The sequence below is a fragment of the Choristoneura fumiferana genome, chromosome 17 (assembly GCF_025370935.1).
Source record: "Choristoneura fumiferana chromosome 17, NRCan_CFum_1, whole genome shotgun sequence".
In the NCBI taxonomy this organism is placed as follows: Eukaryota; Metazoa; Arthropoda; class Insecta; order Lepidoptera; family Tortricidae; genus Choristoneura; species Choristoneura fumiferana.
The window spans coordinates 20,153,682-20,171,158 of record NC_133488.1 but is presented as its reverse complement, the minus strand read 5'-3'; the positions used below and the strand labels follow the sequence as shown (position 1 = coordinate 20,171,158).

The window sequence follows — 17,477 nt, the reverse complement described above, 5'->3', positions numbered from 1 at the left end:
ATATTTATCCGTTGCTTAGTACCCATAACACAAGCTTTGCTAAGCTTACTTTGGGACTAGGTCAATTTGTTATTTAATTATTTTACGAAAATTGCAAGTTAAATAAAAGCTTCTAAAAACATGTTAACGCTAATGAAATGAAACTTTTCTTAAGGAAGTTTACCGCATAGAACTTACCTTTTTTAATGTTCGAAATCCTCTGCACCTGTAACCAAAGATAGAATATCAAATTGAGTTTTTAAAAAGGAAGCTTAAAACATTAGTCTCCTAATAAAAACTTTCAATTATACAGGCGCAAGCTTTCACAACTTGCACTCGTTTTCCTATTCTTTTTGTAACTAAGGCATTTATGTATAGATATAAAATTCAATTATAATGGGACTAGTTCTAACATACAACCGCCTAGGACTCACCATATCCGTTTCTATATTCCACTTAACGTATTCTACACCGGGCCTCCCAAAGTCAACATCAAAATTAAAATATCATATCAGATTTAGACTTAAACATTGAAAACTAATTTAATTCGGGTAAATATATACTTTTCACTTCTCATGCTCGTAAAGTTTGTGTTTATGCTGGATCTAGGCGACATAAAATGACTTTTTATGCTCTAGTGCATAAAATAAAATCTTCGCCTAAGACCAAGGCAATCAGGTGTCAAACAAAAAAGTTACTACATATTTCTTTCATAATTTTTAATTTATAAAAAACTAAAAATAAATCAAAATAAACCAATGAAACTAAAAAATTATATTATATAACAATGCATGAAAAACAAAAGGTACATAGTAAGTGAACAATTGTTTACACTGTTGCTATTTCATTTCCTCGCAATCGAAGTGAAAAATACAGTGTAAAACTCGAGCATTAAACCCATTTTCCCCTCGACGCGTCTATCCACTCTCGCCGTACCAGCTCGGGTGTCTATAGGAAACATCTTGGGTAAAATGGCTCGTTTTAAGCATTTGTTGTACAATCTACTATTTTGTTTCCAAAAAAAGATACATTAAAATGTTTCTGATTAAGCTCTCGTGAGGCATAATTTAGGTTAAGTTTTATTTTATTTTTATTTTATTTATTTGGGGCATTATAATAAGACTTAGGTACTAAACAGAAAGCCAATAACAGATGTCCAGAGAAATACAGTTAGCGAATCATACTTAAAACTAACACAGACACAACAAATATTGTTAGTGAGTTAGTCCACAAGACTGAGTTTAGAGCATTCAGCCTATTTAGTTATATAGGCTCTATAGCTCTTACCAGGCGCACGTTATCGAAACTAGAATTATAACCGTGATTTGAACCGTTAATCAAAGATACGTTGAACTTCACGTAACCTAGAAGTCTTGTTTCTTCTTATATAAGCGCTATTAGTTTTTTGTTACCTTGGACGTTAGTCGCGTTGCCCTGTAGTGATATGATGAGAAATCGTAGCCCTTAGAACTATACCGATATTTAAAGCGGTTAAACTTACTTTTAATACTGCACATTGTCATAGCGGTGAAAAATTCTTCGACATACTGTGTTTTCGTTCACTACGCAAAAACACTAGTTTGCAAAAACTGCTTTTATTCTCCTGAAAACAGCGCGAAATACAACTGTGTACTTATACAAGTGGTTTTGTACTAACATTAGAATAGAGCGGTAAGGATTGATATGTTACTTGGTTATTTTTGCAATAGAACTGTAAAGCGAAACCTTTTTTTATTAATTTTATTTCATTTAAAATGCTCATCAATCGAGCTGTTAATTTTAGCGAAGTAGATTCTTGATTAGACAAAATAAAACTTTACTTGCCTCTACTATTTTACAGCTTTTTAAAAACTTATGTGGTTTTTGGGTTAAAGTTAAAAGTAGTACTTTTCAACTAGACATTTTATGTTTATTTATTATTATGAAACTCGGAAGCTTTTATTTCTAAGAAAACGCGTGATTTCGAAATTATCCGTGCAAAATTACAGCTTTCTAGCATTGATAGTCCCTGATCAAAGCCACGGACGGACAGACAGACAGACAGACAGACATGGCGAAACTATAAGGGTTCCGTTTTTGCCATTTTGGCTCCGGAACCCTAATAAAGAGATCTTTCCGGTCCCAACGGGCATCTGTTTACCACGCAACTGGAGGTTTACTATGGGGAGGCCTATGTCCAACAGTGGACGTCCTATCGCTGATATGATGATGACGATACAATATATGCAACATAATTTCCTGTCAAATTTCTAGCTTGTGAAGGAGTCTCTACAGACTTTGCACAAATAAGTCAGTTGGAACAGTTGGCTTCTAAAACCGCGCTAAATATTCAGATTACGCTAAATGTTTACGCAGTTGCCGTTACCACCGATCGAGAATTACGCACGAAAATTAATATTGTCGTTAATATTATGGTACGAACCAACACAATCATGATCATGGAACCTATTCAAAGAAATTCCTACCAACACCGCGTTTCTTGACGAGAGAATTCGTTGTGAAACTTACTGTGAAAACGTTGTACAGGTCGGAATATAATTTATAGTTCGATAGTACATCTTCATTGATATGATTAGAGTTATAAACCAGTCAAGTGTGCGAATTTAAAAACAAGCTAACTAAACGTTTGCGTTTTATAAGTATTTCAATGAAAAACAATATGTTTTTGGCGGTTCTAAACTAGTTTTTTTTGTCTTTACTCTTGTGGTGAGGCCTTCTGGAAGATATTCAATTTATTTAGACATATTTTATACTTTGAACATGAAACTACCGTGAGACTCACTCATATTAAATATATTGACCCAGATAACTCACGCCTTAAATCGAGTTTAGCTCGACATGTTTTGGGCTAATCCATAGCCCTTCGTCTTCGGAGCGCGACTCACGGATACGGATTAGCCCGAAACATGTCGAGCTAAACTCGATTTAAGACGTGAGTTATCCGGGTCAATATATTTAATATATTTTATACTTCTTTTTTTAATTTAAGATCTACGCTATTTTCGTTGGAGTAACCGCCACTCCGCAGCTCTTTGGCCGGCTATTTGACTTCCTGACACGACACCCACTTTCTCCTTCACCTCGTCAAAGTAGGTTAATCTTGGCCTTCCTCCCCTTCGTCTGCTTTCTCCTTTTCCAGTAGGTTTAAAAAGAAATTGTCGTGTTGTATCAAGTGTTCCATCATATATCTCCTTCTGCAATTTATGGTCTCCAGTAACGTTCTTTTCTCTTTGACCACGGTAAGATTCTCCTTTTAATACCTACACATTGACAAAAAATGTAAAAAAAATGGTCAGGGTGCCCATAAGGTTGGCAGCGTTAGCTCGTTGTATGGCAATGCCTATACGATATCTGAGGATAGAGCCAGTCCTAGGAGCGCACGTCATTGGCGGTTGCTGTAAGACGCACGCTGCGCGCCCGCTGCTCTATTCGCGCGATTGCCCGGCGAAACTACCGACACACAACTACCCACGTTTTCATCTTTATTTTTACCCGACTGCGAAGAAGGAAGGCTATGTGTTTGCCTCGTATGTATGTAGGTATGTCTATTACTATGTCCTCTCGTAACTACTCAACGGCTGAACTGATTTTGATAAATGATATGTCATTGGATTTGTCTTGATGACGCCATGAAATTATTGAAAAATCAAAATGGCGGTTTTTTGGCGCCAAATTGTAAGCTTGTAAATAAAAAAATATTCGAACCTGTCACGTTAGGGTATCAAATGAAAGATAGCCCATTCTAAATATATATGGGCTATAATAGTTTTAATCTACCAAATTCACAGAAAATATATCAAATAAGTGTGAAATAAAACAATAAATAAAAAATTAAAAAACTTTTTATTTTTAAATTTATTGTTTTTTATTATTATTGTCAAATACAGAGTAGGTGTGATTTAACGTTTTAAACTTTCGTCATTTTCACTCATAGTCAAAATACCACAAACGGGACTTATCACGTTAAAACACAAGTAATATTTACCTCGACCACCCTCGACGTTTCAAGTGCGGGTAGTTCGAAGGACTCGCGCTGCTAGGCAGACTTGACACCCCACACTTCAGTCTACTCGTGACGTGACCACGGCCACTGTAATGTGGTCGAAACGTCGAGGTAAATATTACTCGTGTGTTTTAGCGTGATAAGTCCCGTTTGTGGTATTTTGACTAGAGGTTATTTATCCGTTTTATTTTATTTTATTTATGGAGGAGTCTGAAGACCATGATGTACCTACTTACCGAAGGGGATTTTGATGGGAATTCAGAAAACCTGGAATTTCATTTCAAGTACTAGACCAGAATAATTTGCTTCATCGATATTGATTATAAATCAATACGCTAAAACAAAAATTCAAAGCAATTCCCAGTTAAGTATTTATTTACCAACAAACATATCCAAAATCCAATCACCACATAGCTCCTAAACCTTCTCCATTTAATTTTTAAATCCATTACTCTCAAACCAAATAACATACGAAACCATAGGAGACAATATGAGGTACCAAACCAACGTTGAAAGTGGAATTTAAATATGTAAGGAATTAGGAAGGGGGAGAGGGCAGGGAGGGCGAAAGGAGGAGAGGGAGGGCCGGTTTTTCAAAACTAGAAAGAGATGAACACGCGTTAGTATCGCGATCTGTGTGTGGCGGGGCGGGTTACGTGGAATTCGTTAGATGGATAAGTCTGAAGATATATTTTTTTACTAGCGACTCTATACGTGGGTGCAAGTTTGAAAAAAAGTGACGAGAAAGAAAAAAAAGATTAAGAACACATCTTTACATTTTTTAATTGTTTCCCCCAAAAATACACCCGTGTGGGGTCCGATGCATGTATTAAATTCCGTTGCGGAGATATCGGAATGGAAGTAGTCTACTCAACTACAACCTCATTATAAAATCTTATCCGAAACCCCGTTTTAGTCTGAAAACACTAACAAACACACCGACACACACATACGTACAGACTCACAAACTTTGGCATTCTCTCGATTTGGAAAACAATGATAGGGCACCATAAGTGCTCGATTGCCGCCAGGTAGCCTTATTTTTCTACATGATATAATGTACATAGGTGCATCCGGATACAGTCACTCACACTTCTCTCCACCGGATTGCTGTTCATTCTACACCACTGTTAAAATAAATAAAAAATGATGTGGGATATCTCAAGACTCGTCTCGACCGTGGACCTCGTGCGTCGCACACGCACGCGTCGTAATGAGCGCGCGCGGGGGGTAGTTAGACAATTTTACTGCGCGCTCCGTTTTTTGGGAGAGCGTCGCTAGGTGTACCCTCATAGATTAGGTAGCGCAGAGGGGGAAGTTTCTCAAACTCGGGCAAACATGAAGAGGAAAATATTATCATTTTATATTGTTTCGAACTTTCACGATTTTTACGCATTACTGCTACCATTTACGAACTTGAATACTGTTTGAATTCCCTCGACGTTTTAGTCACATTGCGGCGGCCGTGGTCAGCACTTCTTTACGTGATAAAGCCCCAAAATTGTTTTTTTAAAAGACTGAATCAAATTCAAAACTAGCTGTATGATAGTAACGAATCACCGACGTTTATGCAAATGAAAGATTAATCAAAAGTACGTGTAGAATTTAATACATATTTAGAATTAAATAACTGCTAGGTAGTAGGTAAGTGAGAAGTGAAAACAAAATATATTTATATTACAATAAAGGCAAGCACTTAAGAATGTCAAAAACATCTACCACCAGTACCACCGGATCGTAAAAACCTTTGTTGAAAATAATCCTGTAAGAAACTTAACAAGGTACGTTCTTTCATAGTATATTATTGTTATTAACACACGTTCTATGACGTCATTAAATTTTAATTTTAATACTTGTAATATTGAATATGTAACTAACGTGATTTAGTTTTTTTTTCAACTGATTCTCAGTTATAACTCTTTACCGATGAAAATTTGTACAGGTGTTATTATCTTCGCCACTGCCGAAGGTCATATATTATAATCTATTTGATAGTCTGTAGCTAAAGTAAGAACATTAGATCAAAAAACATTAGATCAAGTGAAGCAGAAACATTTATTGAATCAGGCGTTACTTTGCGGAGGTCCATATCAATGAACCAAAATAATTTCCTTGCTCACCTTGCAACTTCCTTGCAAGGAAATTATTTTGGTTCATTATAATATATATCATTACTCATTAGAAGTAAACGTGACAGTTGAATATTATATATTTTTGTCAGACATTAAAATCTTTCAAAATAATCCTATCAACTAAAAATAAATTACTAAGATGACAAAACTGTGAAATATTTCTTTATCAACAATGTAGTACAACTTGATATGGACCCACAAAACTCGTCGCAAACTTTTAAAATATCTTAAATTTTATTCCCACATTTCTGCACCGTCCCGTCTGTAACTCTTAATCTATGTCAACATCTGTAGGCGCGCGCAAATTTGCATATGTCGAAATAATTTAGGGGGTAACTCCACATATCTATACTTCGTCTAATGTGCCTTGTATTGGCAGTAGAGAGTAGAAAAATCGAACAGACGGCTTAGCGCTTTTATTATGTACCTAAGGAAGATTAAAGAAAACTTGTTTATTGCTTTTGTTTATGTATGGGCTTTAGTTTGAACTGAGTTTCATCAGCATCATCATCAGCCTATCTTAGTCCGCTGCTGGACATACGCCTCTTCAACTGCACGCCACTGGATACGATCCTCGGCCACTCTCATCCAGTTCTTACCAGCTACCTTGCGAACTGAGTTTTACTTAGTATAAAACTTTTTTCTGTGATAATTACGTCAAAATAATACCCTCTAGGTACTCTGTTTCGGTGAAAGAATAAAAGGTTATTTTCATATCTTGTAAGAACTTTCAAAATACCTTCTTAGTGTGCTTTTGTGGTATTGAGGGTGTATGGCTGCAAATTTCATGACTCAAGCTCTAGTGTTTTAGGTTATGCGTTGATAAGCAATTTAGAGAGGAGGTAGGTAATAAACGAACTTCGAGTGGTAAGTACTTGATATAGACAGCCTAGTCGCTCTAGAAAGATCTCATTTAGGCGCCTTTACAACAGAAAAAATAAAACCAAAGAATTTAGTTCAATCTGCTACTTAAATAAATCTCATCATTTTGACAGAACGTAAACAAACCTTCCATTTCGTTTTTATTTCGTCTCGTAAAACCCAGAGTATTGAGTTAAGAATACACGTCTAAAAGCACATTTCAAGTTTTCTTATGTGTGTGACATTAAGAAATTATGATTAAAATTTGACGCTACTCATGCAAGGATAAAAACAACTTCCGTGTTTTCAATCGCTTCAAAAGCAAAGGCATTTAAAGGCTTTAATGCCATCTTGTAATCATAATGTCATAATTTAATACTCTTTCACATTCTGGTAGGAATTATGAATGTCGGCTCTGTGATACCTGCTCTATGGTTCAAAGGAAATTTTCACTCATAATGTTCTTGCAAAAGTGTTGCCCGCCTCACTGATTTTCGGGAGTGTTCGGCTCAAAGCCGAATATACCCGTGTTGATAACTTAGAATGTTGACTTGAAGTTGAAATCTGACTACAGAAAGGTAATATTTAAATTAAGTACTAACTTCGTATTAACAAAGCGTAAAAATTATTAAGAAAAGTACACGAATTAAGTGCCTATTATTATTATGATAAGGTACACGCGAGTCGTTCACGGAGTCACTTGCGCGAAATGTTTTCAGTCATTAGAATTGGCGCAAATGTCGTATCATCGATATGTGGCGAAATGTTTCGAACCAATCCGTGGTTAATTTTCATTTTTACACACGCGCGTGGTAGGGCTTTGTGCAAAGTCCATAGCACATAGTTCAGCTCAGAAGTAGAGACCTTTAGAATGATCACTGTCATTAATTCATTGTGACGTTCAATTACATTGTGCCATTGTCTTGCTAAACATCACTGAAATATAGCTGCAACGGCCGAAACAGCAAAATGCCAATATGAGAATCGAACAATTTCATATTTGCGGCCTTTGCTGTTGAAACGCTACCCTGTTGGTCGGCACAGAAACGAATTTTCCTATGCACCACATATAGCTTGTTTTTCTTCGGCCACTAAACAGTAAATGCAGCGAATTATGGTAACCCTCATAGAAACGTTCGGATATTGAAATAAATCAGACAAGAGATGTCGTTATTTAAGCAATCATTGGTTTGTGGAATCTTTGTATTTTTATTTCAATTAAAAAAATTTATGGAATTAATTTAAAAGATTCAATCATAATGTAACATTGTAATCAGCTAATCCTCAAATCGAATTGAAACCAAATATGCGGAGTAAAAACAATAGCATTTGTTTACTCGCGTCAAATCTAACTGGCCACTGTGAAAGCCTATGGCAATGAAAAAAAAACTAAAAAATATTGTTAATTTTTCCAGCCAGTTTCAAGTTGCCAAAGCCGCGGTTAAAAAAAGTAAAAATCGAACGCGGACTAAGCCGCGTAGGAAAAAATAACCGTTAAAATTTAGTTCCAACTGAATTTTGTATTTTTGTTTGCTCACGCAATAGTGAGAGTGGAATTTTAGGATGCTAGCATTGCGAATGGTCTTTTTTTTGATTTTTTAGGCGGGAAACGTGAAAACGAACGTGAAAGTGGTTTGTGCCATGAATGAAAAGTAAACCGTGACAGCGTAGGTAACTTCAAAAACAAACTTTAAACTTTTGATATGTGTGTTAACGCATTAAGAAACTACTACTATGATTTAGATGCAGCATTTTGAAATGTCTCCTCAACTCACGATGTTCTTCTTTACCATAACACTCGTGGTCAATTTTAAACGTAATTTGCCACATGAATTCCGAATAACAAAGAGCCCGGGTTTGAACTCATAATCCTTTGCTTAGGCAATACGGCAAAATGACTACCTTGACATGTTCGTATGTAATACTCAGTAGATCGAGGCAACATTATCTGCTATAATACCGCCAAAGAGTTAAAAGTACACAGTAATAATTAATAATTACCCCGCCCTCATAGTTCGCTAGAAAGGGATAATGTTGTAAAAATGTATCGTTCTCTCTGCGCCCCCCTTCGAATTTTTCACCCCCATTTAGCGAGATTCGATCCCGCAATCAGGGGGTCTGGGGGGTATTTTTTGGGAGCACCCCCCCACCATCGTAAATTGGAGCATATAATTTTTATTACAACCGGGTGTCGTGTGTGCCGAGTTATCAAGAGATGCGTATTAGGGGTTTAGTTTGGATTCGTATCTGTTTCACGCGACGTTGGTATTAGATAACTAAAAGAAATCTTATATTTTTAGGGTTGGGTAAAAACAAAACCGGCCTCGTGCGGTGAAGGATTCCATGCGTGGCAAATATTAAGGTACGATTCTTAGTCCGAGCTGTGGCCAATAGGAATAGCATGGGCCCGGCTCTTCCCGTGGGTGTCGTAAAAGTGGACTTAAGCAGCGTTTCCACCACAGATTTGCGAGGATGTATTGCGAGGTATATGTTTTTGATTAACCAATAGAAACGCTTCATTTACTTCGCCTCGCTCCGCTCAGCTGTTTCCACCAGAGATGTGCTGCGCGTGGATGTGTAAGTCAAATCTTAATTTGATTGCTTAATAACGACATCTCTTGTCCGGGTGAGCGGTTAGTTCCAATGGGGTGCTGAAAGTTTCTCGATGAGGGCTATAACATAGATGTCGCTAGTGTCGCTGCTTAAGTGACTTAATAAGAAAAACAAACAAGCTGAGATATGTGGTGCATAGGAGAAAATCTTGCCTGTATCACTGTCCAGTGGTGGTGTAGTGGTATAGCACGTGGCACGGTATGCCGAGGACCTGGGTTCGATTCCCAGCGCTGGTCTTATTTTTCTGGTTTTTCTTTGCATCTATATTTCAGTTTGTATTTTCGATATGGGTTTTACGGGATGATCGTAATGGTAACAAAAAAAATTTTTGGAATTGAAATAAAAAATACAAAAAGATTCCAAAGAACCAATCTTAATTCTATTGTAAACTACGAATTCCAGACTCCAGGTCTGCGATGGGCCAGGGAAAACCACCCCACCATTTTTCCAAGAAAGTCGTCATTAAGGTTTGCTACTGATTCTCATCCGAAGATCACGAGTGTGGCAAGCAGCACGAGTGTAGTGTGTCAAGAGTGTCGCAACTTAGAAGCTATTATTATTTGTTAACTTATAGCAACAATACCACTCCTTGCGTCGGGTAAAAAATATAGCACTTTAAAGCTTAAAATAGTCTCAGAAAATTTTGAATATTTTCAAAAGATCTAATGACATCTCACATTATGAATTAAGACAATAAAAAAAAACATCCCCAGTTTACGTTTGGGGGAGGATTCATAAAATATATTTTTACAAAATTTTAGTTTATGCTCGGTTAACATAATAAAGTTCCATAAAAAATTACAGCATCCTTGTACTAATCCATACTTACTTAATATTATAAATGCAAAAGTGTGTGTTTGTGTGTCATGTTTGTCCGTCGAAAGAAGCGACGGATCGACGTGATTTTTGGCATGGAGATTGTTTATGGGCCAGAGAGTGACATAGGTTACTTTTTATCCCGGAAAAATGCACAGTTCCCGAGGGAACAACGCGCGATAACCGAATCCCACGCGGGCGAAGCCGCGGGCAAAAGCTATCTATAATCTATAAGTTAAACCGCGGAGAGATAGACGTACTCTTACAGACGGCTGGCGATCGCGAGACAATAAAGGTTACCACCAAAAGTCTAATAGTTATTTATGTGGCTGGTGCATAATGAGAGGCATTAAAGTACGAGTGTGGTTTTATGAAACGAGCCGAAGGCGAGTTTCATAATAAGATCACACGAGTGTTTTAATGCCTAATTATGTATAGCCGCATACATAACTTTATCTACATGCATGTCATAAGTTTTCTATAATGTTCAGATATGGCCTGTATTTTGACTTTGACTTTGACTTTGACTGACTTTGACTTTGACTTTGACTTTGACTTTGACTTTGACTGACTTGACTTTGACTTTGACTGACTTTGACTTTGACTTTGACTTTGACTTTGAATAACAATTATTATCTACATGCATGTCATAAGTTTTCTACAATATGTACAGATATGCATTGTTAAAAAAAGTATTACCGATACTTTAATGTAAACATTAAGATGCACCCGCAGATACCAGGTTTCTTAATAAAGGCCATTTGATAGTCGTTTCTGAACATATAATAGGAAGTTATGATATGCATGTAGATAAAAATAAGTACATATGCGGCTAAGTAGCGAACAAAAGCAAGTTTCAAAATAAAATTGCTTGGTTAGTATTTTATTTGCTTTCACTAAGTATTTGCATAATTTACTTTTAAATAGCTACTTCCAATACCGTTTTTCCACATTTCCAAACAAAGCATCATGGAGTTTCATTTTATTCAGCGTCCAAATTCAGATTATAAAATCTGTCGGTACGTCATTTATCAGAGTAATTGGTCATTTATTTGCGAGCGAAACCGGGGGCGGGAGTAGTAGATTTTTAGTTCTCCCCTAAATAAGAGGGTTTAGGAGTCCGATTTTCGTGATCGATAGCGAGACTAGGGAAAAAAATGTGGTTTAAAATGATGAAATATTAATTTTGATTCTGTGCTTGACTAACCATTCCTGTTGGATAAAATAGCAATTGTTTTGGGAGAGTAATTTAAAATATTGCAATAAAAGTATTCTGGTAATAAAATAAAACAATATAAATACAGACAGGTTCATTTCTAAACACCTGTGATTTTGTAAAGTTGACAATTTAAGAATGGGCATTTCCTTCTGATTTGAATAATTGTATAAGTGTATTACAATACGAGTTGGCCAAATTTGAGTAGGATTCATAAATCCAATATTATTCAATTTTTTATTTATTTATTAAAAGAGAACCAACAGCGCGAGCGATTTTGCGAAATTTTTCTTTTTAACCGACTTCAAAAAAGGAGGATGTTATAAATTCGGTAGTATTTTTTTCTTTATTAAGACTAGATTAAGTAACGCCCCATTCCCATTTTTACCTTCTACTTCTCGTAACTCCTCAAGACACGAACATTACTCATATCGTTGTTATCACCTCCACTGAAACCATTGATGATAACATCTCGTCCACAATCCACTGATGTACAAGGGCCACCCCTAAGAACGCCACAATGAACGCTTACCACCTGTACCCATCAGAGCAGAACAACTTTTAACGCAACCAACAATCTAACAGACGAAAACCATTTGAAAAAATAAGGCCGACAACAAAAAATTCTACAACAAGAAAAAACTTTTAAACAGATCAACTTATTTTCACACCACGATGTTTCAAAAGTTTTTTGCGTAATCTTAAAATAAATTAGCAGAGCTAAAATAGCCATCTCATTCTCGAAATTAGAAAAAATATTGTTTTAACGTAGGCGGGCTACGGCGTAGTACGCTACGCGAGTGATGGGTACAAGGAAGCCGTCCGTAGTGTAAATGTTTTATTTAATAATATTATCGTAGAGTTGTTATTAAAACGTTTTTAACTGACTTCAAAGAAGGACTAGTGGCTCTGCGAGCTATGAGCATTTTAAAGTAGCTTAAATACACTTTGACATAATTCAACCTCCATTTCAAACATTTTTCAAAATCGAATCGAAAAAAAAAACAACGGGGTCAAGAAATGACACCCGTAGGAGAGAATAGGCAGCTGGATACGTAAGCATTTTTGGCAAATTTGAAACGGTGTCACAATTCCCTAGGTTCTTTGAGATAGCCATCACAACAGACGCAGACCAAAAAGGAGATGGCGGAACGAATGCTTGGAGGCGATTCAAATAAAGTGGCAGGAACATGTTCTCAAAGACGACCGGACACTTTGATATTGATGTTTGGTTTTCTTTTTGTTTTTATGTATTTTTTTAAGTTTTCAGTATATTATTACTTTAAAAGTTATTTAATAATTGTGTCCATTTTTATTTTTGACCTAAACATTCAGCAATGTAATTTTTTTCATGATTCTACTAACTGACATTTGATTGTATTCTATTGATTTTTCGATGATCCTTTTGTGAATTACTGGTTGTTTTTCTACGTCAGATAAACAACAAAACAACAACACATTTAACGAAATTGTGATGTTTATTTTCATAGTGCAGTAATAAGTCTAATGTAATCTAATCTGGTAAAACTAATTAGATTTGGACTCATATGCAAGGGATTGACCTAAACAAAAGTTATTGAAGTATTAGGCTAGTAAAAAATATCATTTAATAAAAAAAAACAGGTTTTTCCTAGCAGATTAAACAAAGTCTATTTTTTTGCGAAGCGTTGACGTGGCAACCTATACTCTGACTATGTCACCCGCCACGCTGGAAGCAACAGCACGCTTCTGATCAGCGAGAAAGTTAGTGCCTAGAACAACTCGTACAAAATTCGCAAAAAATTTACTGCGTTATTCAAATATTTGAGTACATGAAAGAAGCAAGACGTAGAACAAACAGTGTGTTCCCTTGACCGAGTTCCGCTTCCGACCCAATTTCTATCTTGCAGGGAATCGACCGATTTACCTTATTATATATTAAATAAATTAGATGCTAAGTTATTTCTTTGTTGAGTACGCTCCTTCAGATTTGAACGCCGACACAATTAAATGGTTACCTATTCTTATCGACTCAACTGAATCTATTTCAACTGTTTAGTGATTTAAATGATATTTTAAGTAGCATTCATAATTTCAGATAACATTTTTAATACTGCATGGAGACAAAAATATATTTAGGGTGAACCGTCCTACCAGATTGAATCATCCAATAAAGGACTCCAAATCCCTGATGTTTAGCTCTCTCGTCAAGGCCACTTTGAACAGGAATCGACGGGAACGAATATTCCTTACAAAGTGTAAGCTCGTTGAAGACCACGATCCCTAGGCATGAGGGAACGACTAAACAGAAACATACCCATATGCTCGCTTTCAAAATGTAGGCAGAAGACACTATACTTTATTAGGAACGTGTCCCGCGTAAAAACATTAAGTTGTTTCGTACTAAGTCGCTTATGCCATCTCATATACAGCCTATAGCATACCCACGTATATGTACGACAAGCTTGCACAGCCTTAGTGGGACATAATTTATTGTTGCGAGGGCACCGGGACCGAAGAAGTATCTTTAAAAGGAGCTAGTTTTAGTAAGGGCTCCTAAGAGCTAACATTCTCATTAACTGTATTTACTATCACTATAGTCATAACCATAACTTGAATCACTTTCGAGGGGATTTTTTGATTTCCTTGGATTCTGGTGGAACGTTACTGAATTTAAATACATTTATTTTCAAAGCATCTCCTCTGTATCTAAAATAAAACGAATAAGCTTTTACACACATACACAAAAATCTAATAAAGTACTTCTGATGCCTCTTAAGTCCTAAAGATGCAGATAGCTAAATTTGATTTAACTGACATCAAATACTGAGCAATATCTTCTTTTTGCGCGAAAGTTGTAGCTTCAGATGTAGAACACGAAATAAATAGCAATATCATCAAATCCGCAGAATACCTAAAAGAGTCACCGAAAGTCATCTCAAGCCAACGCTAGAGCCGAAATCCAATCGAACGTACAAAAAGTATAATCACATCAGGACACGTTTAAACATGTACAATTTGTGTGTGTGTGTACAAATGTAGGCGTCACAAAGGGGTCTGATTAAAAATCATGACATGCGCAGTAATTTTAAAAACTACCGGAGGCTGGGTTAATTTTTAAGTATTGATCAAAAATTGCGTATATGTACGGATGTTGAGAGGGTGGTGGGGGGAGAGGGTGCCTCCCGTGCGTGAATTAGATTTTTCAGTAGGAAATTTGTCATTAGAAAGTTCTTTTGTTAATGCGGGGGCTGGGTCGCGGTTGGGTATAGGATTGGGTTCCCTGTTTTTTGGCGGCATGTGGGAGCGCGGGGTAAAGAGTGGCAAATTTTTGCGAGCTACTAATGCTCGCTGTTTTAATTCAAGTATTCATTTGCTTTCAAGTGTGTGAAATGAATTCTGCAAGTTTACACTAATTCTTAACATATAAGAAATCATTCTAAATGAAGTCACGTATTTCCGAAAAGTCTTTGGATACTCAAATTTTCGTCGTCGATTTTCGAAGTCGTGGTAGCTAAATGATTTCATCTATGGGCAGTCAAGCAGTGGGTTATGGGTTTGAGCCTGAGTTTGCACCTCTGAGTTTACTTATTGTAATTTATGTGCAAAATTACATTTCAAATTTAGCATGAGTTTTACGGAAAAGAAAAACACTTGCAAAAAACTAGATGGTGTGTGTAATGACCCAAGCCCTCTCATTCTGAGTGGAGGCCTGTGCCTTGCAGCGATGACTCAAATTTTAAGATTTATCTTTACAACTATGTCAGCCTCCTAAGGATTCCAAAGAATATATTATCTAAAAATATGAGTTTTTAAACAGTTCAAACTTCTTCTTTATTATAAATACGAGTAGGTTTTTCTTTACTTCCAAGGTTTTCCGCTTTGAGAAGCCACACTATAGTATTTACTTTCTAGACAACTGTCTAAAGAAAAAATGGTGTACTGTTTTCAGGGTTTACGCAGGTCTATGTAAATATATATGTATATATGAAATTGTATCATTTTTTTAGTCAAAACAAAAACCAAATTCCATTTCTGGCTACAAAAATATGTATTATCTTTAAAATAAGATAGTTTAAGATCTGCGGAGATAAATTTTGCCATTAAATGGTAGGTACATTAACTTACTTATATTGGGTAATATGTTTTATATTTATATAATGATTTTCAACGTTGGATCGCGTTTTGTTCAGCTGGTTAAAGCAAGGAATGCTTTGCTATTGTTTTCAAATTCAGTTTAATAGCATGACCAAAGTCCCAGCTTATTTTATCTGTCAATTTCAAATGTAATTTCGCACATGAATTTCGAAAAACTCAAAGGTGCGAGCCGGGGTTTGAACCCACGATCCTCTGCTTGAAAGGCCATAGGTAAAACCACTCGGCCACCATACCACGGCGCGGCTTAGAGGTACAATGTTCCATCTGTATTTATGTTTAATTTATTTATTTTAATAAAAAAGACTAAATTTTTAATTAATGAAAATTAGGAAAATAGGTAAAAATGTCATGTATGTATATAAATATATGTTCCCTCTGACGCCCAATGTCCTTTATAACGGACACTGGGCGTTTGAACTGAACATTAAACTTTATGTCAATGACATAAAGTTTAATGTTCATAAATCAAATATTTGACTTGGACTTCAAGAGGTTATGTCATAAATTAGTAGAACTAAATTGATAAATAAATAGAAATAAAGAGTTCCATTTCAAAAACCATACTCTCCTTCCTTCAAAATACATTTTCGCCTTCATTCAACATCTTTATAGTTATGTTCCTTCAATTATTTTTTAAACAAGAGAACGCAGTCCCAACGAGTGCTCTAGCCATACCAAGCAAATACTAGAGCAACCCTCTTGACTCAAAACGAAAAAAACCGGTCCGACAAAAGTATTTTCATTATCTAAGCTCCGTCGCAGCTCGCAGCTACCGAAAACCTCTGCCTACCCGTATATTCATTTCCGTTTTGTACTGTTAATACCGCATACTTTTAACTGTCTAACTAGGGGTGGCAGGGGGGCGCCCCCTCCCCCACCCCACTACTTACACGCGGCAGGCACAACTTTTATAATACTACGTACTCACGGGTGCTTTTTAACGAACCCCCCACCACCCACCTGCCACGCATACCGAAAAATACGCAGGGTGGGTTAGAAGTGAAGTGGCTGTATTTTGCGTATTTTTAAATTCTACATGCGGGCGTGGTGCTTAGTTGTCGCGCAGTGCTTTCTAGGTTTTGATTTCGATGCTTGGGGTCGTATTAGGGCGGATTAGGTCTCGGAAAAGGATTTAGGGCTGGACTTCGTGTTTTATTTTAAGAGACAACATTTTTATATAGACGATGTAGGTAATGAAAATGTCTCCGCCAATAAACTGCTTAGCAGTTTGGCGAAAATATTTGTAATACCTATCTAGTTGTTTTTTTGTAAATTGTGGCTTAAAAAAAAAAGGTTTTTCTTACTGGAAATAAATATCTTTATCTAGTGTTGATCTCAGTTTAGTACTTAGTGTCAAAAGTAGAAACTATCAAGTTTAAATCAGAATTAACTATTAATCTAAATTTTACTTAGAGACTAAAAGATTATTATGCTGATATTATATACGATTATGATACTAATGAAAATAATTTTGAACATGAAACTACCGTGAGACTCACTCATATTAAATATAATGACCCGGATAACTCACGTCTTAAATCGAGTTTAGCTCGACATGTTTCGGGCTAATCCGTAGCCCTTCGTCTTCGGAGCAACGCGACTCAGCGGCTGCTGCAACACGCGCACGTGCGCGTTATCCGGGTCATTATATTTAAAATGAAAATAATGTTATTTCAATTTTATAAAAAAAACAGTTGTGTAAATTTTAAATACCTACACA

At 36.2% G+C, this 17,477-nt stretch overlaps 1 protein-coding gene across 3 annotated transcripts in view; it reads right to left on the bottom strand.

Annotated features, from left to right (window-relative positions):
- Positions 1 to 17,477, bottom strand: part of br (broad-complex core protein) — a 173,544-nt gene that overhangs the window by 78,781 nt on the left and 77,286 nt on the right. For all 3 annotated transcript variants that reach the window (XM_074100291.1, XM_074100292.1, XM_074100293.1), the window contains exon 3: positions 178 to 205. The gene's annotated coding sequence lies outside the window, so the exon portion shown is untranslated. The remainder of the gene's footprint in view (positions 1 to 177; positions 206 to 17,477) is intronic.